Genomic DNA, 23,261 nt, shown 5'->3' on the forward strand with positions numbered 1-23,261 from the left:
TCCGGCAATATTCAATGTCACCTGAAGACTGTGCAGGGTTGGACCCAATTATCTCTGACTTCTTGGAAATCAAAATCTTCATTGACGGCATTTCTCCCTGCAATACTCCAGTGCTGCCAGCACCTAAGCTAGGGAACCCCCCAACTTACTGTTTTGTACAGGACCTGTGGGTCATTAATATTTATGTCACCCCTATTTATGCAGTAGTCCCTAGCCCAACCTCAGTAATTAACAGAATTACATCACGGGCTCGGGCATTTACCTGTATTGATTTGACTGGGTTGTTCTTCACTATCCCAGTTTCCCCTGAAAGCCAGTACCTTTTTTCTTTTACTTGGGATAACTATCAGCTGACGTGGACACGATTGCACCAGGGGTTCGTGCATTCCCCTACTATCTTTTCTAGAGCCCTTTACAAGGCTCTTTTACCGGTCCAATTTCCCAGGGCAGTGAGAATGTTTCAATATGTAGATGATATTTTGATTACTGGGGAATCTGAGGAATTGTGCAGGCAGGGCTCCCTGATGGTTCTGCAACATTTGTTTGCTATTGGCCTCAAGGTTAGCCGTAAGAAGTTGCAGTGGTGTCAAAGGCAGGTAAAATATCTGGGGTTCATTCCCTGGGCAGGGGAGAGAGAGATTGCCCCTTGTCATGCCAACCTCATCCAGGCCTTGCCCCAGCTCACCACCAAGAATGACCTTTGGGATTTCCTCAGAGTGGCAGGATTTTGCCGGATTTGGATCCCTGAATTCGGACCGATAACTCATTTGCTCTTTCAGCTCCTGAAGAAGGAATCCCCTAACCCCCTTGATTGGTCCCCAGAGGCAGAGTCTGTCTTTCACAGCCTTAAAGTCAGCTTAAGTTCAGCCCCTGCTCTAGGGCTGCCGGACTAGGAAAAACCCTTCTTACTCTATGTGCATGAGAAGGTGGAGGTGGCCTCCAGCGTCCTCTGCCAAACACTGGGGCCGCATTGCCGCCCAGTTGCATATTATTCGATCCAACTCGACCCAGTGATGTTGGGACAGATCCCCTCTATATGCTGTATTGCTGCAGCGGTCCTGCTTTTAGAAAAGGCGCAGGACATTCTTCTAGGCCACAAGATTATTCTGCATGATCCACATGATGTAGTCCTTTTGCTTCGGGGTGCTGCTACACAGTCGCCGTCAGTTTCTCATTTAACCCGATATGAGCTGGCCTTGCTTGCAAATCCCCAGGTTCAAGTGGAAAGGTGCAGAGTTTTGAACCCCGCCACACTCATGGTCCCCGATCTCCTGGCTAGGGGTGGGGAGGAACACAATTCAGAGGAGGTTGTTCAAACTGTGGTGGTGGCCTGCTCTGATCTCTGTGATACTTGTTTGGAGATGGCAGATGTGGATTTGTTCACTGATGACTCGTCTTTTATGTACCAGGGTAAACGCTACACTGGCACCGCGGTGGTCACTGACGATTCTGTTTTATGGGCCAGATCTCTCCCTTCCTCATGTAGTGCTCGGGCAGCTGAGCTCGAGGCTTTGATTCAGGCCTTTCACCTGGCTAAGGGATTGTGCGCTAATATTTACACGGATTCTAAGTACAGCTTTGGCATTTGCCATGTGATCGGTGCCTTGTGGCAGAGCTGAGGTTTCTTGACCTGCAGACGAAAACCGGTAGTGAATGGTGAGTGAGTAGCCCACCTTTTAGCTGCCATCAGACTTGCTGCTGCTCTGGCTGTTACCCATGTTAGAGCGCACACCCGGGGAAATGACTCGGTTAGTCTGGGAAACCAGAAAGCTGACCAAGCATCTCACTGGGCTACGTGACACATGCCCGAGCCTCCTCTGGAGGCTCTCAACACCGTGGTCACCATGCCTCAGCCAGGTTTTCTAATTACGGAGGAGGAGCGATCCGAATGGCCCACTAAATGTAAGGTGTCGAGCGTAATGGGTTTTTCTGGGTTCCAGATGACCGCCCTATACTTCCTGCAAGTGCTCTTTAAGTCATTTGTCTACAGACTCACCAGAATACCCACTATGGAGCCAGTGCCCTGGCTGCCGCAGTTTTACATCACTGGTTTGCTCCTGGTATCCATCCTGTAGCCAAGCGAGTAACGATGGCCTGCCCAATCTGCCAGAGCTTTAATGCCAACCGACCTCGGGCCCTTCGCTGGGGTGGCCAAGCCTGGGTTTACCATCCCTTTGAGGGGCTCCAGATCGATTTCATTACCCTTTCTAGGGTTGAAGAGTATCATTATGTTCTGTCCATCGTCGACCACCTCACAGGTTGTTAGAGACCTTCCTGGCCCGGCATGCTACTGCTGCGTTCATTGCTAAGATGTTTTTACGGGAGTTTATTCTGCGTTTTGGGCTCCCTTCTATCATTGTTTTAGATTGGGGTTCCCATTTTACCAAGTCCGTTTTGGCTGAGGTCTATCGCTGTCTAGGTAAAGAGAAGAGCCTGCACACTCCCTACCATCTCCAGAGCTCAGAAAAAGTTGAGAGGGCTAATCGGGAATTGAAAACTACGTTAGAGAAATTGTGTATGGAGGTACATTTAAAGTGGCCTCAGTTCCTCCCAATGCGCTGTTATGATTGTGTTCCTGTCCTTGAGGGGACTTGAAGTTCTCCCCATATGAATTACTGTTTGGTCATCCCCCTTCCGCTGGGGAGGTCCCAAGACTGGATCAGTCTATCACTCTCACTGGAGGTGATGAAACGTTGGCAAAGTACTTAGTCTCCTGGCAGCAGGAATTGAACACCTTCCAGCAAGATGCCATCAGCTGCCAGGCAGTACCCTTTTATCAGTCAAGTCAGCTGTCGTGGACGGTTCTCTGGGCAAGTGACCTGTAGACAGTGGAACTGACCCCACAGAGAATCAGCAACCCCCCACACAAATTCCTGCTCTGTCTCAGACAGTCCTTGACTGGATGGATGATCTCATGAGACTCAGGAGGACTTCGGCCACCATTATTGGAATGATCTGTGATCCTGCAGTAGTTAGTTCACCTAAGATCAAAAGGAATTGTACTAGATGATTGACCATCCTGCCTCCGTTTTGTCTCTTTCCAATATTGTACTAGACATCCTGTCTCCATTTAATCTCCTTCCTGTGGTAGATCAGTCATTTTAAGTTTGGGCAGTGATGTGAACTGGTTCTGATTGGAGGCTGGAGTACGGGCAACGCAAGGGGATTGGGTAGGATTTTGGGTGTGTGCTGGAAGAGTTTTGGTCGACTGAAATGTGGAAATGCTTGCAAATAAAGGTACCAGTTTCGGACAGCTCAGGACTGTTGGTCACTTGTACCCCACTGGGGTGAATGGCAGGCAGCCACTTGCTGCACTTTCCTGCTCTCTCGGCTGCCTCCCTTGAGTCGGTTCATTTCTACACCAAGGTCATGAAACCCTCTCATTCCATTGCGAGATCAGAGTCGTTTCTTTGATAAAATTCCGTAACAGTGACTCAGTGAGGTGCTGTGCTGTGTGCTTGTGGTCTGCTTAGTGACTTTGGGTAAGTCACTTAACTTCTCTTTGCCCCACTTATCTCATCTGTGACATGGGGATTAAGACTGTGAGCACCCTGTGGAAACAGGGACTGTGTCCAGTCTGATTAGCTTGAATTCGAGTCTGATTAGCTTAAATCTACCGCAGCAGTTAGTGCAGTGCCTGGCACATAGTAAGCACTTTACAAATACCACACACACACATAAAAATGTGCAGAGGTTTGCAGCGGTACCCCAAGCCCCGGGATGCCTAGGGATATCCCTGCCCTGAGGACACTGTGAGTGTTTTTGTGGGGAGGGGTGTGGAAGAGAGGTTTGGTCCACCCAGGGAGGCCTTCTTTATCCCAGCCCATGCCAGCCTCTTCCTGAAAACCCTACACGATGTTATAGAGGCAGGCTTAACGGATAGATTATGGGCCTGAAAGTCTGAAGGACCAATCAGTACTCTACTACTTGTCCGATGTGTGACCTTGGGGAAGTCACTTCACTTCTCTGTGACTCAGTTCTCACATCTGCAAAATGGGGATTGAGACTGGGAAGCCTATGTGGGACATGGACTGTGTCCAGCCCTAATTTTATCTACCCCGGTGCTTAGTACAGTGCCTGGCACATAATAAGCTCTTAATACCACAATTTTTATTATTAGCTACTTGTTGGTCGGGGACAGGGCTTCTCAGAAATAGAGCCAGCTTAGTGGTAGCCCTTAGGTCCTCTCCTCTCATGTTCCCATCATGCCCCCCAATCTCTGTACCTCTTTGCCCCCTCATATCCCGTCTGCACCTCGGGGCGTTCCTGACCAGCAGTTACAGTTGACCCGGCTTAGCCTGAAATAGGGCAGCTCGTCTTGCAAGTTGGCCTCCCCTCCCCTACTCTCCAATTTACCTTGCTTTCCCTCTCCCTCATCCCCCTCTGGGCGAAGTAAATTTCCCACCACCAGGGTTCTAATCTCGGCTCTGCCACATGTCTGCTTTGTGACCTTGGGCAAATCAATGGGATAAGAGCATGAGCCCCACGTGGGAGAGGGACTACGTCCCACCTGATTAACTTGTATCTATTTTAGGCGCTTAGGGCAATGTTCGGCCCAAAGTCAGTGGTTAACAAATACCATTATTGTTGTTATCATTATTAATAATACTAATAAATGCTTCAGCACCTCGGGCCTCGCCTGCGCCAGTGCCGCCCGGGCCAACGCTTGGACCTGCGGGCGCGGCCAATGGCCCGTGGCGAGGCTTGGGGTCCGCGGGCTCGGAGAGCGAGGAGGGGGCGAGAGCAAGGAGCTGAGCATGCGCACATCGGCCAGGGAGAAGGGTGGCGGGGAGGGGGGCGGTTGTCAGCGTGCGCCCTGGCGGCGGAGGTTGGACCTGCAGCGAGAGCCGCCTCCTGCTCCTGCTCCACCTGCCGCCGGCCCCGCCGCCGCCGCCCCCGCGATCTCCAACTACCCGAGCAGTTTGGGGCGAAGCCCGCCGTCCCGGGCTCCCCACGAGGAGCAGGGCCGGCCGGCCGGAGCCCCAGGCCCCCCGGCTCCGGCTGCCTTCGGACTCGAGACTCCCGTGGGGTTTAGGGATCCGGGGACGGGGCGGGACGGGTCGACGCTGTGGCCGGGATGGGTGGGCGCTCCGTGCGGGGGACCGAGCGAGATGATGGAGCGGCGGCTGCGGGAGGAGGGGGAGGGGAGTCTCTCCCCCTCTTAGACCGTGAGCCCGTTGTCGGGCAGGGATCGTCTCTCTCTGTTCCCGAATTGTAGGGTCCAAGCGCTTCGTCCTGGACTCTGCACATAGTAAACGCTCCATAAATACGAATGAATGAATTAATTAATTAATTAATGGGGCGGGGCAGCCCTGGAGGCGAAGCTGGTCCTGCTGGTTGAGTCCGATGGGGGTGCCAGGTTGGGAGATTGAGGGTGGGGGGTTCTCCCGCCCCCTTCCTCTCCCCTTCCCTATCCCCCCAAATCCCCAGACTGCCCAGGGGGAATTTCCAAAGGGAAAACTCTGATTCACGCAGAGAAACGGTTTCCCAACGACTTCGCTGGGACTCAGGGGGAGGGGGGCGGGGCTCTTGTGAGGGGAACAGACCCCGCCCCCCCTTCATTCCCAACCCCAAAGCCCCATCTCAATCAATCGTATTGATTGAGCGCTTACTAGATGCAGAGTACTGTACTAAGCTCTTGGGAGAGTAAAACCCAGCAGAATTAGCAGACTCATTCCTTTTCCCTAACAAGTTTACAGGCCCTCCCTTCTCTTCCCGCTGATCTATTACCATCCCCTCCTTTCGGTCTCTTCTCTCCTTCCCTTCTCCCCCCGTCTTCCTCTGATCATCTTTCCCTCCCTTCTACCTCCTGTCTCCTTCCCTTCTGCCCCCTCTCTCCCGCCCCTCCCTCTCCAGTTCACATTCACTCAGTATTTCAGTTTTCCAAATAAATGTGTGTTAGGAGACTCTGTTGACATTACTCTTGCCATCACGGCTCATCTTGACTAAGTGAGAACTGACAGGTTGGACGAGCCTCACAGTATCTATTTTTCTCCATCAATCCGAGACAACAAAACAGTCACTGACTGGAATAGTATCAGTAGTTTTCTTTGACAAGGCTTCCTTCACCGTTTTTTTTTTAGTGATTAAATGACGGGCAGAAGAGCTGAGGAAATGTAGGTTTGGCATCACAGTGGCTTTCCCTTCCTGCTCAGGTGAGTGCTCTTGAAGTTCTCTTCCCCTCTTCAAAGTCCTATTTAGAGCTCACCTCCTCCAAGAGGCCTTCCCAGACTGAGCTTCTCCTTTTCCCTCTGCCCCCTCTGCTGCCCCTTTACCTCCCCTTCACCTCCCCTCAGCTGAACCCCCTTCCCCCCGCTTTCCCTCTGCTCCTCCCCCTCTTCTTCCCCTCCCCTCGGCACTGTGCTCATCCTCTCAATTGTATATATTTTTATTACCCTATTCATTTTGTTAATGAGATGTACATCACCTTAATTCTATTTATTGCTATTGTTTTAATGAGATGTACATCCCCTTGATTCTATTTATCGCTATTATTTTTGTCTGTCTGTCTCCCCCGATTAGACTGTAAGCCTGTCAATGGGCAGGGACTGTCTCTAGATGTTGCCGATTTGTACCTTCCAAGTGCTTAGTATAGTGCTGTCCACATAGTAAGCACTTAATAAATACTATTGAATGAATATTGAACGAATGTATTGAATTCTCTTTAGACTACTACAAAATAAGGAAAGAACTATTCAATTAATATTTCATCCTTTCTTTCTTGGATGATAAAAAAAGGAAAGCAGTGTGGCCTAGTGGAAAGAGCCCAGGACTCGAAATAAGATTTGGGTAGTATGGCTTAGTGGATAGAACATGGGCCTGGGAGTCTACCCCAGTGCTTTAAAACAGTGCTTGACACATACTAAGTGCTTACCAAGTGCCGTTTTTATTATTATTACCATTGAATTAATAGTTATATAATAATAATAGCAATCCCCATTTGACAGGTAAGGAAAATGAGGCCCAGAGAAATTAAGTGACTTGCCCGAGGTCTTGCAGCAATCAATTGACAGAGAGGATTAAAAACACACATCCCCTGATTACCGGGCCCATGCGCTTTCCACTAGACCATACTGCTTTTTGCACACATATACATATAAATACATTTGTGTTAGTATAGCTCTCCTTTGCTTTTGAAGATAATGTCATTCACGGTGAAATTCCATCACTGAGGGAAGACTATCATAGTATACTACTGAAATAATAATTTCAGTAAACTCAACAAGTAGAGTACTTGCTATCTGTAATTTATGTATGTATGCATATATATTAATGTCTGCCTCTCCCTTTAGATTGTGAGCTCGTTTTGGGCAGGAAAGTCTGAATGTTTATTGTTACATCGTATTCTCCCAAGGGCTTAGTACAGATTGTTGCACACAGTAAATACTCAGTAAATACAGTTGAATGAATGAATGAAAAAAACTTATTCTTGAATAGGCAGTGAAAGTGAGAACCCAGGTAGACTTTTGTAATAAGCCTCTGTATTAATAGAGGCATTCCAGAAATAAATTGAGGCCATACAGAGGTAGAAGACAAACATTTAGATGATAGAAAATTGAATTTTATATCAAGTTTGGGGTTTTCATAATAAAGTAAGTGTGGTAAGAGTGCATCCATCTTGTAATGCAGAAGCCCTTTCATAAGAGACTGTTCTTTGACCCCGTGAACAACAATATCAAAGGAGGAATTTGAGGAAGAACTTCTCACCCCAGGGGATCAGAACTCTGGATGAGGTGGATCTTAGGAGCCTAGGGGAAGCCAGTCAGGGCAAAGATCTCAGTCGGGGCTCTTGGCATTAAGTAAAATCAAGAGTAAAAATTTTATGAATGAAATACATGAAATTGGATGTCCCTAGATCATATATTGATTATATTTTTATAAACACATTTCCTTGTCAATATTGTAAGTGATCATTGTTCAATATTTATGAAACTCCAGAAGGTTGTATACTCCAAGTTAAACCTAACCGCAAGGCAGTTCATATTAGATCAGCATTCTGAGACAATGCTCTTTGTAAAATCTGAACCCCAAATGCTTACCCCTATTTTCTAGAAGGGTGTTTGCAATGCTTTCTTATGCTGTCCAGTTGTCTCTGACACAACAACGCCATGGACACATCTCTCCCAAAATGCCTCACTTCCATTTGCATTCGTTCTGGTAGTGTACCCAAAGCCAAATGATTTTATTACATTTTAAGTTTTATTTAATCTTGCAGTTTATCAACAATGTTACAAGAACCATATCCATTCAATGTAAAATTTATTAGTGATGATATCTAATCGATTCCAAGGGGCAAAGGGTAATGAAGCAGAGCAGAGAATATTTTTTTCCTAATTAATTTCTTTGAAATATTCTGATTCTTTCTAGTGGCTCCTTGTGACCTTGAAGATGATTGGATAGAAATTCCAATGATACTAGTAAAGAAAAAAGGAGATTTGTACGTATTCTAGGACTACCTTGTCCTGGAAGGTCTAGTATTTCATATGAAGAACATATAGTACTCTATACAGTAATAATGATGATAGCATTTGTTAAGTACTTACTGTGTATCAAGTATTCTTCTAAACACTGAGGTAGATACAGCGAATCAGGTTGGACATAGTCCAGGTCCCACGTGGGGCTCATGGTCTTAATCCTCATTTTGCAGGTGGAGTAACTGAGGCCCAGAGAAGTGAAGTGATTTGCCCAAGGTCACACAGCAGGCAAGTGAAGGAGCCGAGTTTAGAACCCAGGTCTTTCAGACTCCCAGGCCCAGGCTTAATCTGCCAGGCCACACTGCTTCTCAATATATATCCTATGCACATCTACAGATATGTGCATATTATGTATGTAGGTGTATATATTGTTTGGTGGATAAAAATAGCCACGTATTTTAGAGTTGTTTGTGACTACTTCTTCTTGGAACTTTCCAGTTGGAGGAAAACACTGATTACAATAATAACAAAGTCAGGATTATTTTAGCTAGGCACTGTGGGATGAACAGAGAAACCACACCTTGTCAAATTTAAACAATAAGTGATATTTATTGAGCACATACTAAAAGCAGAATACTTGGGAGAGTAAAATGCAATAAGTTTGTAGACATGATCTCTGCCTTCAGGGAGCTTACAGTCTTGTATGAATTTAAGTAAATGTGATATTTCCCACTCAGGGTCACACCTGGAGAGTTTCCATTTCTCTGCCAGTCTCGACCATGGGAGGGAAAGTCAAGTAGAGGCATTTCCATTCCTAGCTTGGGCAGTGGCCAGCGAGTGGAAGGGAATCTGCCCCAAGTCAAAACTCACTTTTGCTGGGCATCAGCAGCATGGGAGAGAGTCGAAGGTGGAGACTAAAATTTACCGTGCAGAAGGAGGCAATGGTAAACCACTTCCATATTTTTACCAAGAAAATCTATGAATACACTACCAGAATGATTGCAGATGGAGGTGTGGTGGTCTGGAAGAGATGTGTCCATGATGTCGCTATGGGTCAGAGATGACTCGAGGGCATGACAAGAATGTATCTAAGTGCTATAGGGCTGGAAGGGAGGATGAGTGAAGGGAAAAAGGGTGATGCAGAAGGGAATGGTAGAAGAGGAAAGGAGGGCTTAGGGAAGGCCCCTTGGAGGAGATGTGCCTTCAATCAGGTTTTGAAGGGGGCGGTGGGGGGAGAGTAATTGTTGGTTGGATGTGAGGAGGGAGGGCATTCCAGAACAGAGGCATGATATGGGTGAGAGGTCGGTGGTGAGATAAATGAGATCAACGTATACAGAAAAAATTAGTATTAGAGGAGCAAAGTGTGTGGGCTGGGTTGTAGGAGAGTAGAGAGGTGAGGTAAGGGGGCAAGATGATTGAATGCTTTAAAGTCAATGGTGAGGAGTTTCCGTTTGATGTGGAGGTGGATGGGCAATCACTGGAGGTTACTGAGGAGAGGGGAAACATGACCCAAATGTTGTTGTAGAAAAAAATGATCCAGGAAGCATATTGAAATATGGACTGGAGTGGGGCGGGTGGGAAGCTAGGTGCCCATCAAGAAGGCTGATATAGTAATCAAGGCAAAATAGGATGATTGTATTAACATAGTAGGAGTTTGGATGGAGAGGAAAGGATGGATTTTAGCAATGTTTTGAAGGTGGAACGGACAGGATTTAGTGATGGATTGAATATGTGGATTGAATAAGAGAGAGGATTCAAGGATAAAAACAGGGTTCAGACTTGTGAGACGGGAAGGATGGTGGTGCCATCTATAATGATGGGAAAGTCAGGAGGGGGGACAGGGTTTGGGTGGGAAGATAAGTAGTTCTGTTTTAGACATGTTGAGGTTGGACAGAGATTGGAAACAGTCATTAATTAATTCATTCAATCATATTTATTAAGCGCTTATTATGTGCAAAACACTGTACTAAACACTTGGTAAACTGCAATAAAACAAAAAAAAGTGACAATCCCTGCCCACAACGAGTTCATACTCTAGAAGTGGGGGGAGACAGACCTCAATACAAATAAATAAAATTACAGATATATACATAAGTGCTGTGAGGTTGGAGCAGTGGGGGTGAAGAGAAAAGGGAGCAAGTCAGGGCAATACAGAAGTGATTGAGAGATGAGGAAAAGTGGGGCTTAGTCTGGGTAGGCTTCTTGGAAGAGATGTGCCTTCAGTAAGGCTTTGAAGAGGTGGGGAGTAATTGTCATATTTAAGGATAGGAAGGTGTTCCAAGCCAGAGGCAGAATGTGAACCAGGGTTTGGCAGTGAGGCAGGCAAGATCGAGGCACAGTGAGAAGGTTAGCCCTAGAGGAGCAAAGTATGTGGGCTGGGTTGTAGAAGGAGAGAAGGAAGGTGAGGTAGGAAAGGGTAAGGAGATGGAGTGTCTTAAAGGCAATGGTGAGTAGTCTGTTTGATACGGAGGTGGATAAGCAACCACTGGAGATTTTTTGAGGAAGGGGGTGACGTCCTGAATGCTTCTGTAGAAAGATGATCTAGGAAATGAGGTAAAGTGTGGACTGTATGCAGAGGCAGGAAGTTGGAAGTCAGCAAAGAGACTGATGCAGTAATCTAGGCAAGAGAGGATGAGTGATTGTATTAATGTGGTAGCAGTGTGGATGGAGAGGAAAAGGCAGATTTTAGTGATGTTGTGAAGGTGGGACTGACGTGATTTGGTGACAGATTGAATATGTGGATTGAATGAGAGACAGAGGAGTCAAGGATAACACCAAGGTTATGGGCTTGTGAGACAGGGAGGATGATCGTGCCATTTACAGTGATGGGAAAGTCAGGGAGAGGACAGAGCTGGGGTGGGAAGTTAAGGAGCTCTGTTTGGACATGTTAAGTTTGAGGTGACAGGAGGACATCCAAGTAAAGATGTCTTGAAGGCAGGGGGAGATGCGCACCTGGAGAGAGGTAGAGAAATCAGGGGAGGAGATGTAGATTTGGGTATCATCTGCATAGGAATAACAGTTGAAGCAATGGGAGTGAATCAGTTCTTCAAGGCAATGAGCGTAGATGGGGATAGAAAGGGACCCAGTACTAAAACCTTGAAGGACCCACACAGTTAGGGAGTGGGTGGCAGAGAAGGAACCCATGACCAACAGTCAGTTTGGAAACAGGCCATGTCCCCTGTGGGGCTCACAAGCTTAATCCTCATTTTACAGATGAGGCAGTTGAGGCATAGAGAAATTAAGTGATTTGCCTGAGGTCACAAAATAGACAAATGGTGGAATCAGGATTAACCCCACTCCTTCTGACTCCCATACCCATGCTTTAACTACTAGGCATGGCTGCTTCTCCCAGCATAGTTATAGCAATATTGAAGCATATGCAGTCAATCAAGCAATCAGTTGTATTTATTGAATGCTTTTTGTGTGCCAAGGACTGAACTAAGTGCTTGGCGGGGGGGAGGGGTACAAAATAACCAACTTATTCCCATGAAAGAAAGACTCCTCACTCTTGGCTTCAAAGCTCTCCATCACCTTAACCCCTTCCTACCTCACCTTCCTTCTCTCCTTCTACAGCTCACTCCGTACACTCCGCTCCTCTGCCTCTCACCTCCTTACAGTTCCTCATTTGCGCCTGTCCCACTGTTGACCCCTGGCCCACGTCTTACCACTGACCAGGTATGCCCTCCCTACTCACATCCGCTAAACTTTCTTCCCCTCTTCAGTGCCCTACTGAGAGCTCACCTCTTCCAAGAGGTCTTCCCAAAGTGAGCCCTCCCTTTCCCTCTGCTTCTCCTCTCCATTCCCCCTTTTCCCACCCTCTGCTTTTCCCCCCTCCCCTCCCCTCCCTCCCCTCCCCTCCCCTCCCCTCCCCTCCCCTCCCCTCCCCTCCCCTCCCCTCCCCTCCCCTCCCCTCCTCTCCCCTCCCTACAGCTCTGTGCATATTTGTATATATTATTTATTACTCTATTTATTTTGTTAGTGATGTGTATATATCTATGATTCTATTTATCTTAAAGATAGTTATGCGAGACTACTTGTTTTGTTTTGTTTTGTTCTGTTTTATTTTGTTCTTTCTCCCCCGTTTAGACTGTGAGCCCGTTGTTGGGCAGGGATTGTCTCTATCTGTTGCTGAATTGTACATTTCAAGCAATTAGTGCAGTGTTCTGCACTTAGTAAGCGCTCAATAAATATGATTGAATGAATGAATGAATGAGTTGGTAGACATACTCCGTGCCCATAAGGGAATGCAGACATGAAAATAAAATGTGGATATGTTACATACATGCTGAGGGGCGGACAGTGGAGTGGAAAAAGGGCTTAAAGCTATATTTTATACTGAGGACATTGTTGCTTGTCAAGCTTTCAAAATGGAGATTTATATTTAAATTCTTCTATAATCAAGAAAACATAACAGTATTTTGCCACATAATAGTACGAGGATTTATTTTTACTTTCCAAACAAGAATGGTGAAGAATGGCAGGCATTGAAAAGGCAAGCGGCAAAATTCTGTAAAGTCAAGGCTAAGGTTCATTCTTCTCACAGCGGCCATATGTAACAAAATTGGCCCAAATACAATTGTTAGGAAGTGGAAGCATGACTCCTAATAATAATAATTAATAATTATGGCATTTGTTAAGCACTTACTGTGTGCCAGGCACTTTACTAAGCACTGGGGTGGATACAATTAAATCCCATGTCCCTGTCCTAAATCCCAAGCAAATCCCTCTCCCACGTGGGGTTCATAGCCTCAATCCACATTTTACAGATGAGGGAACTGTGGCCCAGAGAAGTGAAGTAACTTGCCCAAAGCCACACAGCTGACGAGTGGCAGAGCTGGTATTATAATCCATGACCTCTGACTCCCAAGGCTCTTTCCACTAAGCCACGCTACTTTTCTGTCAAAGGAAGTTGAGAGGTTGAAAAGGATTAGGATGGAGTAGAAGTCATTGGATTTCGCAAAAAAGAGATCACTTGTGACCTTTGAGAGAGTGGTTTCTGTGAAGCGAAAGGGATGGAAGCCGTATTGGAGAGGGTAATCGAGAAAATTGGAGAAGAGGAACATGAGACAGCAGGTGTAGACAATTCATTCAAGGAGTTTGGAGAGGAATGGTAGGAGGGAGATGGGGCAATAACTGCAGGGAGCTGTGAAGTCAAAGAGGGTTTTTTTTCAATATAAGGGAGAGACATAGGCATATTTGAAAGCAGAGGGGACGAAGCCTTTGGAGAGTGAACAGTTGAAAATGGCAGATATGGTTCTGGGCAGGGAACGTCTACCAACCCTGTTATATTGTAGTCCCCCAAGTGCCGTCACACTTTCAGTATCTGTAAATTTTGGCTAATTCCTCCCTTCTAGAGGGCCATAGACATGTATCTGGCACCTGCTGAATTGCCCTAAGGGTTTAATAAAGTGCCTGGTTTCCGCGATTCAAAGACACAGTGATTGACTGGGTGTGCCCAGAGGAGAGGGGTGGGGGAAGGGCAGCACATATCCTTTCCGCATGAGCCCAGCTGAATCACCGACCCATAGAGCATTCTGCGGGGCCAAGAGGGCACAACGATGCCACCAATTCTCTCCTCCATCCACCTCAGGGACTCTGAAACTTCCAGAAGAACAGTGGCTTTTTATGGCGCTAGCGCCTCCTTGCAATGTTGTTAATTGGTCCCTGCCTTGGGCTGCTGAGCCAATGACCAGGTGCCTCAAGGGCACGTTCCTCGGGCCCCTGGGTGGAGCCGGCGACTGGGGGGAGGGGCACTCGGAGGAGCCGCCCGAGGGGAGGCAGTGATGCCAAGGGCCATACAAGCCCCTCCCCTGCACACGTGGCTCCTGAGCCTCCTTTCTGGCCCACATCTGAGCTCCAGGCCCAGAGCCACAGGGCTTCTGTCCTCTCTTTGTCAGGGGTTCCTCCCCACCCCGGCGCCTGTAGTTGCCACAATCCCAAAATTGGACAGGAGGACCGGTCCAGCCCCAGGGAGGCCCAAATTGTGGCTCTGCCTCAGCGGCCTCACTCCTAAAGCAGTAGAAGTCAGAAGAACCTGGGTTCTAATTTTGTCTCAGCCACTGTCTGCTGTGTGACCTTGTGCAAGTCATTTCACTTTTCTGGGCCTCATCTGTAAAATGGGGATTAAGATTTTGAGCCTCATGTGGGACAGGGACTATGCCAACCTGATTGACTTGTATCTCGCCCGGTACATAGAACAGTGCTTGACACATAGTAAATACTTAAGAAATACCTTTATGATTATGCTTATAATTATTATTACTCTGCCACCCAAGTGCTGTGGGGAGAGAGCTGCTCCGGGGGCTGGGGAATGGGTCAGGGACCAGTGTCCTGAGCCCGAGCCAGTTGCCTGAAGGAAATGAGGCTTTATGGTCAATAATCCTGCTATCTAGAGAATTCCTTCCATCCCCAATCAAGCCCTTGTTCCCCTGGCTCATTTTCCTTTCTGTGTCATCTTGCATTTGGATCTATGACCTTTGGACATTTAACATTCATTCAAGCTAATTTAATGAGCACTTACTGTGCTGTACTAAGCTCTTGGAAGAGTACAATATAAAATAAGCAGACACATTCCCCTCAACCCACAGCACCTTTAAATGATATATTATTAATGATTTATCTATTTTGATGTCCGTCTCCCCTGCTGGACTGTAAGCTTATTAATGGGCAGGGAGCATGTCTGCTAATTCAGCTGCATTGTGCTCTTCTAAGTGCTTAGTACAATGCTCTGCACATCTTAAGTGCTTAATAAATACCATTGATTGATTGATTGATTCCTTAAAGACTGGTGGCTATGAGGCCAGCCTAGCTGGCTCAAGTGCTTTAAACATCGCCTTCACACGAACTCGGGAAGACAGATGAGATGATCTGGGGGTGTTGGGAGGGTTGGGTAGGGGGGCTGGAGAAGCTGGGGCGCTGGGGCAGACTGGGTCTCCTGCTTACCATCCCTCCTTCTCCCTCTCTGCCTTCCGTGGCAGCTACAGTTTGGTGTCGGGGAAGAGAGGCAAATCTAACTGGGGTCAGAGTTCAGCAAGCAGCAGCAGCCTGGTCAATGGTTGGAGAGGTGAGTTTGGATCATAACTTTGCTAGGGAAGCAATGGATTTCTTGGCCGCCACTGCTTGGGCACTTTTAAAAACATGTTGCATTGTTTGTTCATTTCTGAAGACATTGAATCACTTAGAAGTCCTAGTACATATGTTGTTGTATATTTCTTTAGTCTTGTCCTCTATGCTGTTGAAATTGAATGGTTTCATGGGAGCAGGGAGTGGGGAGGGGCTATTTATAAATGAGTGGGACTGCAAAGGATTCATTATGCACATTTTAAAACAAAAACGTGATCTCGTTTTCTTCAGGGATTTTTGCTTGCTACCAAATCTACTTGGTTTTAAGGGAGTAGAATACTTTCATTTTCCAATGGCTTCTTCCCCCCACCCCTGGCCCAGCCCCACAGAACTTATGTACATATCTGCCTATATTTGTTTATATTAATGTCTGACTCCCCTTTTAAACTGTAAGCTTCTTGTGGGCAGGAAACAGGTCTGTTTATTTTTATATTGTACCAAAGTGCCTAGTACAATGCTCTGCACATAGTAAGTGCTCATTAAATATGATTGAATGAATGATTAGCTTTCAAACATTATCATATACCCCCATCCTAAAATAAAAAACCTCTTTTAACCCCACAGCTCCCTCCAGTTATAGCCCCACCTCCCTCCTACCATCTTCTTCTACCTCCTTGAGTGAATTATCCACACCAGTTGCCTCCACTTCTTCTCCTCCAATTCTCTCCTTGACCCCCTCTAATCTGGCTTCTGCCTCCTTCATTCCACAGAATCTGCCCTCTCAAGGGCCTCCAGTGACCTCCTTCTGGCCAAATTCAACACTCCTTCTCTATCCTAATCCTCCTCAGGCTCCAAAGCTGCCTTTGACGGGCTTTGGAGTCAGAGGTCATGGGTTCAAATCCCAGCTCTGCCACTTGTCAGCTGTGTGACTGTGGGCAAGTCACTTCACTTCTCTGTGCCTCAGTTACCTCATCTGTAAAATGGGAATGAAGACTGTGAGCCCCGCGTGGGGCAACCTGATTCCCCTGTGTCTACCCCAGCGCTTAGAACAGTGCTCTGCACATAGTAAGCGCTTAACAAATACCAACATTATTAATCACCCCCTTCTTCTGGAAACACTATCCAACCTTGGCTTCATTGACATTATCAATCAATCAATCAATGGTATTTATCGAGCAGTTAGTATGTGCTTGGTAGTAGTGCTTGGACTAATGTGAAGGCAGCTTGGAAGAAGAGAAAAGGGGAGACTTTATTGATATTGTGAAGGTCAAATCAACAGGATTTAGTAATGGGTTGAATATGTGGGTTGAATATGAGAGAGGACTCAAGGATTATGCCTAGGTTATGGACTCAAGAACCTCCAGGAGTTGCCCATCTACCTCTACATCATAAAAAAGCTCTTTACCATTGGCTTTTCCACCTTGCCTCTTCATTCATCAGCACATTCATTCATTCATTCGTACTTGTTGAGCAATTACTGTGTCCAGAGCACTGTACTAAGCACTTGGGAGAGTAAAATACAGCAGTAAACAGACACTTCCCTTCCCCCAGTGAGCTTACAGTCTATATGGGGGGAGGCACACATCAATACAAATAAATTACAGGTATGTACAAAAGTGCTATGGGGCTGTGAGAGGGGAAGAACAAAGGGAGCAAGTCAGGGCAACATGGAAGGGAGTAGGAGAAGAGGAAGGGAGGGGCGTAGTCTGGGAGGGGTTATTGGAGGAGTTGTGCTGTCAATAATACTTTGAAGCAGGGGAAAGTAATTGTCTGTTGGATTTGAGGAGGGAGGGCATTCCAGGCCAGAGGCAGGACTTGGACTAGGGGTTTGTGGAGAGAGAGGTGAGACTGAGGTATAGTGAGAGGTTAGCATCAGAAGAGTGAGGTATAAGCCTGGGTTGTAGAAGGAGAGTAACAAGGTGATGTAGAAGGTGGCTAGGTGATTGAGTGCTATAAAGTCAATAGAGAGGAATTTTTGTTTGTTGCAGAGGTAGATGGGCAATCACTGGAGTTTTTTGAGGAGTGGGGTGACAATGTCCTGAATATTTTTGTAGAAAAATGATCCAGGTCCAGTCCATGCTCTTCACTCCTCTAATGCCAACCTACCCACTGTACTCCAGCCACATCTATCTCTTGGCTATTTCTCAGCCATGTCCTGCCTCTGGCCTGGAACACCGTCCCTCTTCATATCCAACAGACGATTAATCGTCCCCCACTTCAAATCCTTACTGAAAGGACATCTCCTCCTTGATTAAGTCCTCCTTTGATTTTCTTACACTCCCTTCTGCATCTCCCTGACTTGGTCCTTTTATTCATCCCCTCTCCCAGTCCCACAGCACTTATGTACAGAGAAGTAGCTTGACATAGTAGATAGAACACATGCCTGGGAGTCAGAAGGTCATGGACTGTAATTCCAGCTCTACCACATGTCTGCTGTGTGATTGTGGGCAAGTGACTTCACTCTTATGTGCCTCAGTTACCTCATCTGTAAACCGGGGATTGAGACTGTGAGCCGCACATGGAACAGGGGCTATGTCCAACTTGATTTCCTTGCATCCACCCCAGTGCTTAATACTGTGTCTAGAACATAGCCTAACAAATACCATTATCGTTATTATCCATAATTTATTTATTTATATTAATGCCTATCTCCCCCTCTAGACTGTAAGCTTGTTGTGGACAGGGAATGTGTCTTTTATATTGTTATATTTTGTTCTCCCAAGTGCTTAGTACAGTGCTCCACACACAGTAAGCACACATTAGATCTGATTGACTCTCTGACTGACTAACCTCCACTGGAGCCCAGCACACAAATGTTCATGCCAGGACAGTGCATTGTGTTTCTAGGGAGTGAGCCTTCTAAATAAAAGGGAAAGGTCATGGAGGAAAGAGAGAGCAGAATGAAGCTGCTCTGGTAGAGATCCTACTTCCTCTCTGTGACTGTTTTCCATTTCCCTTCCATTAACCTCCCTTCTCTTTGTATTCCCTCTGACATGCTCCCTATTTTTCCTCTCCATATTACGTGACTCCTTCTCTCCTCACCTCCATTCCCCTTGCCTTCATGCCTCCTCCTGACCCGTGTTGACAGAAGAACAATAGCAATTGCCGTACTGGTTCTGATCAATGATTCATTCCACACAGTATTCTGTCTCCAACAATAGTAAAGGATATTTGGAAGCTCTGTGTGAGGAGCTTATGAATGAATCATGAGCCTAATGAATCATGCAACATACCCCTCTCCATCCTCAACGTTTTAGTGGTTCCAGATCCAGATCTATATCCAGATTCAAGAAGAGGAAAGCAGCAAGCAATATGTAAGCCATCACCCTCTTTAGCTGTTCTTTTCTTTTTTTCTCTTCTTCCTCCATATTCTTCCACTCTTTGTTCCAGGGAAGGGGGAACTTCTAGGGATGAGTTGTATGTTGTCCTACACCTCCTGGTTAACATCAAGTAGCATACATTTCTGTATGCTTATTTCTCTGAACTCCATATCCAGAGGATTTAGTAAGTTCTTAATAAGTTCTTATAATAAGTTCTTATAATAAGTACTCTGAACTCCATATCCAGAGTATTTAATAAGTCCTTATAATAAGTTCTTTAATAGTTCTTTAATAAGTTCAGACTGCCCTCCTGGACCCACCTCCGACTTCTTCAACCACCTAGACCTTCACCCCTTCCTCACCTTCCTTCTCTCCTTCTCTCTGCCCACTCTGATCCTCAGAGACTTCAACATCCACATGGATGTACCCGATGACTCCTCTGCCGCCCGCCTGCTATCCCTCCTCGACTCTGCCAACCTCCTGCTCCACCATACAGCGCCCACTCACCGACTTGGTCACACCCTTGATCTCATCATCTCCTACCACTGCACTATCTCCTCCCTCACCAACTCTGAAATCCCTCTCTCTGACCATAACCTTCTCACCTGCCTCATCTCTCACACTCCCTCCCCCTGCAAACCTTTGCTACTCCCCCACAGAGACCTCCGCTCTCTTGATCCCATCCATCTTTCCAAAAGCATCTCTTCCCACCTTGCCGCCCTGTCCTCACTTCCCACTCTCGATGATCAGGTCTCCACTCTCAGCTCCACCCTCTCTACTCATCTCAACTCTCTCACCCCTCTTTCTCTCCGCCGCTCTTGCTCCACTAACCCACAGCCCTGGATCACCTCCTCTGTCTGCCTCCTACGCGGGTATGCTCGACCTGCCGAATGCTGCTGGCGAAAGACCAAGCACCAAGCTGACCTCATACATTTCACATTTATCCTTCCCTGCCTTAACTCTGCCCTCTCCTCCACCAGGCAAAACTTCTTCTCCTCCCTCATCGACACCCATGCCCATCACCCCCGCCAATTTTTCCAGACCTTTAACTCTCTCCTTAGGCCCCCTGTTCCTCCCTCTCCCCCATCTCTCACCCCCAGTGATCTGGCCACCTACTTCATTCCAAAAATCAACACAATCAGGTCTGAGCTCCCCAAAGTCACCCCTCCCTCCCCTCCCCCCCCACCAACCCTCTCCCCTACTTTCCCATCCTTCCCTGCAGTATCCTCAGAGGAGATCTCCTCCCTCCTTTCAAGTGCCACCCCCTCCACCTGCACCTCGGACCCCATTGACGCTCACCTTCTTAAAACCATCGCCCCTGCCCTCCTCCCTTCCTTAACTTCTATCTCTCTTAACCTCTCAATCTCCAATGGCTCCTTCCCCTCTGCCTTCAAACATGCCCATGTCTCCCCCATCCTAAAAAAACCCTCTCTCAACCCCACTTCCCCTTCCAGTCATCCCTATCTCCCTACTACCCTTCCTTTCCAAAATCCTAGAACGAGTCGTCTACACTCGCTGCTTAGAATTCCTTAACTCCCATTCTCTCCTGGACCCCCTCCAATCTGGTTTGCATCCCCTCCACTCTACCGACACTGCTCTCTCTAAGGTCACCCATGACCTCCTTCTTGCCAAATCCAATGGCTCCTACTCCATTCTAATCCTCCCTGTACTCTCAGCTGCCTTTGACACTGTCGACCATCCCCTCCTCCTCCATACCTTATCTCACCTTGGCTTCACGGATTCCATCCTCTCCTGGTTCTCTTATCTCTCTGGCCGGTCATTTTCGGTCTCCTTCGCAGTCGCCTCCTCCCCCTCCCATCCTTTAACTGTTGGAGTTCCTCAGGGATTAGTTCTTGGCCCTCTTCTGTTCTCCATTTACACTCACTCCCTTGGTGAACTCATTCGCTCTCACGGCTTTGACTACCATCTCTACGCAGATGACATGCAGATCTACATCTCTGCCCCTATCCTCCCCCCCCTCCCTTCAGGCTCGCATCTCCTCCTGCCTCCAGGACGTTTCCACCTGGATGCCTGCCCGCCACCTAAAACTCAACATGAGCAAGACTGAGCTCCTCATCTTCCCTCCCAAACCCGGTCCTCTCCCAGACTTCCCTATCACCGTGGATGGCACGACCATGCTTCGCGTCTCTCAGGCCCGCTACCTCAGTGTCATCTTTGACTTGTCTCTCTCGTTCACCCAACACATCCAATCTGTTACCAAGACATGCCGGTCTCACCTTTACAATATCGCCAAGATCCACCCTTTCCTCTCCACCCAAATGGCTACCTTACTGCTACAGGCTCTTATAGTATCTCGTCTAGACTACTGTGTCAGCCTTCTCTCTGATCTCCCTTCCTTCTCTCTTGCCCCGCTCCAGTCTATTCTTCACTCCGCTTCCCGGCTCATCTTCCTGCAGAAGCGCTCTGGGCATGTCACTCCCCTTCTTAAAAACCTCCAGTGGTTGCCTATCAACCTCCACTCAAAACAAAAACTCCTCACTCTAGGCTTCAAGGCTCTACATCACCTTGCCCCTTCCTACCTCTCCTCCCTTCTCTCTTTCTACTGCCCACCCCGCATGCTCCGCTCTTCTGCTGCCCACCTCGTCACCGTCCCTCGGTCTCGCCTATCCCGCCGTCGACCCCTGGGCCACGTCCTCCCGCGGTCCTGGAATGCCCTTCCTCCTCACCTCCGTCAATCGAATTCTCTTCCCCTCTTCATATCCCTACTCAAAGCTAACCTCCTCCAAGAGGCCTTCCCAGACTGAGCTCCCCCCTTTTTCCCTCTGCTCCCTCTACCCCCCTTCACCTCTCCACAGCTAAACCCTCTTCTCCCCCCTTTCCTCTCCACCTCCCACTCTCCCGTCCCACCCCCTGAGCACTGTACTCGTCCGCTCAGCTGTATATATCTTCATCACCCTATTTATTTTTTGTATTTTGTTTAATGAGATGTACATCACCCTGATTCTATTTATTTGCCATTGTTTTTATGAGATGTTCTTCCCCTTGACTCTTTTTATTGCCATTGTTCTTGTCTGCCTGTCTCCCCTGATTAGACTGAAAACCTGTCAAAGGGCAGGGACTGTCTCTATCTGTTGCCAATTTGTATATTCCAAGCACTTAGCACAGTGCTCTGCACATAGTAAGCGCTCAATAAATTCTATTGAATGAATGAATGAATATTATGTGATAAGCACCAAAATAGATTGGACACAGTCTCTGTGCCACATGGGGCACAGTAGGAGGGAGAACTGGCACTTTATCCCCATTTTGCAGATGAGGTAACTGAGACACATTGCAATTTCCAGTTCCATTCCTGTTTTGCTACTTGTTAATAGTCCCATCTTCTTCTTCTCATGCAGAAGAGGAGGAAAAATCTGTCTTTACCCTCTGTTGTGTATTCTGGCTGGCAACCATAGCTCAGTGGAAAGAGCACGGGCTTTGGAGTCAGACATCATGGGTTTGAATCCCGGCTCGGCCACTTGTCAGCTGTGTAACTTTGGGCAAGTCACTTAACTTCTCGGTGCCTCAGTTACCTCATCTGTAAAATGGGGACAAAGACTGTGAGCCCCACGTGGGACAACCCGATTCCCCTGTGTCTACCCCAGCGCTTAGAACAGTGCTCGGCACATAGTAAGCGCTTAACAAATACCAACATTATTAACATTATTAACCATAGGATTTGGCTTGACCAGCGAACCCACAGCAATCACCATGCCTAGACGCCTATGCCAGTGCTGAGAACAAGAACCTCCTATGCCAGAGAGGTGAAATTCACTTGCATGTTAAGTTAGTAAAGTTCGGTTCTCCACTGCATCAAATTCTCTGCAGACACAGTTCCACCCTGTCTTTCTTAGACCAGTGCTCCCCATTATGGGAAGGGTCCCCTTTCCATTCTCTGACAAACCTCCCGGATTTTCTCATGTCTTCTTCTATTTTTGTATCTATGATTTTATGGTAGTGGTAGTACAGGAGGTCTGATTTCCTCTGCTTGCTTATGTGTTGGTTAGGGGAATTGGGAGAAGGGGTTTGGGCAGAGTGGAAAATATCTGAGGTTGCTAGTGGTGGAATAGGGAGAACTGCCCCCTCCCTCTAAATTCCACTCCTGCTACTGCCATTCTTGGGTCAAGGCAACAGGATGAGATCACTCGAGGGAAAACTCTCTCCTGTCTGGAGGGCAGGGACAATAAAACACAGAGGCAGGGGGCTTCCCCCATCCCTGTTGAAGATGCAGAATGTGGAGGAGAGGGGTGGGCAGTACAGGGAGCTCACCTCCTTAGCTTGGAAAATGAAGGGACTTGAGAATTGTTCCTCTTTGCTCTTTTCTCCTCACCACTCTGTCATCTACTCCCTCCACATCTCACCCTATCCCTCTCTGTTCCCTGACTTTGTGGTGACAGAGGGATGACACATTGGTGGCATCTGCAGGGGCCATAGGAATATTATTTGGAACTCCCAAGTGGTAAAT

At 47.4% G+C, this 23,261-nt stretch overlaps 1 protein-coding gene across 1 annotated transcript in view; it reads left to right on the plus strand.

Annotated features, from left to right (window-relative positions):
- Positions 1 to 5,642: 5,642 nt before the first annotated feature.
- ORNANAV1R3031 (vomeronasal 1 receptor ornAnaV1R3031) overlaps positions 5,643 to 23,261 on the plus strand; it is a 33,316-nt gene continuing 15,697 nt past the window's right edge. Inside the window, exons 1-3 of the mRNA XM_029057276.1 lie at positions 5,643 to 6,155; positions 8,368 to 8,437; positions 15,392 to 15,477. The gene's annotated coding sequence lies outside the window, so the exon portion shown is untranslated. The remainder of the gene's footprint in view (positions 6,156 to 8,367; positions 8,438 to 15,391; positions 15,478 to 23,261) is intronic.

This window comes from Ornithorhynchus anatinus, unplaced genomic scaffold (assembly GCF_004115215.2).
Source record: "Ornithorhynchus anatinus isolate Pmale09 unplaced genomic scaffold, mOrnAna1.pri.v4 scaffold_80_arrow_ctg1, whole genome shotgun sequence".
Lineage (NCBI taxonomy): Eukaryota > Metazoa > Chordata > Mammalia > Monotremata > Ornithorhynchidae > Ornithorhynchus > Ornithorhynchus anatinus.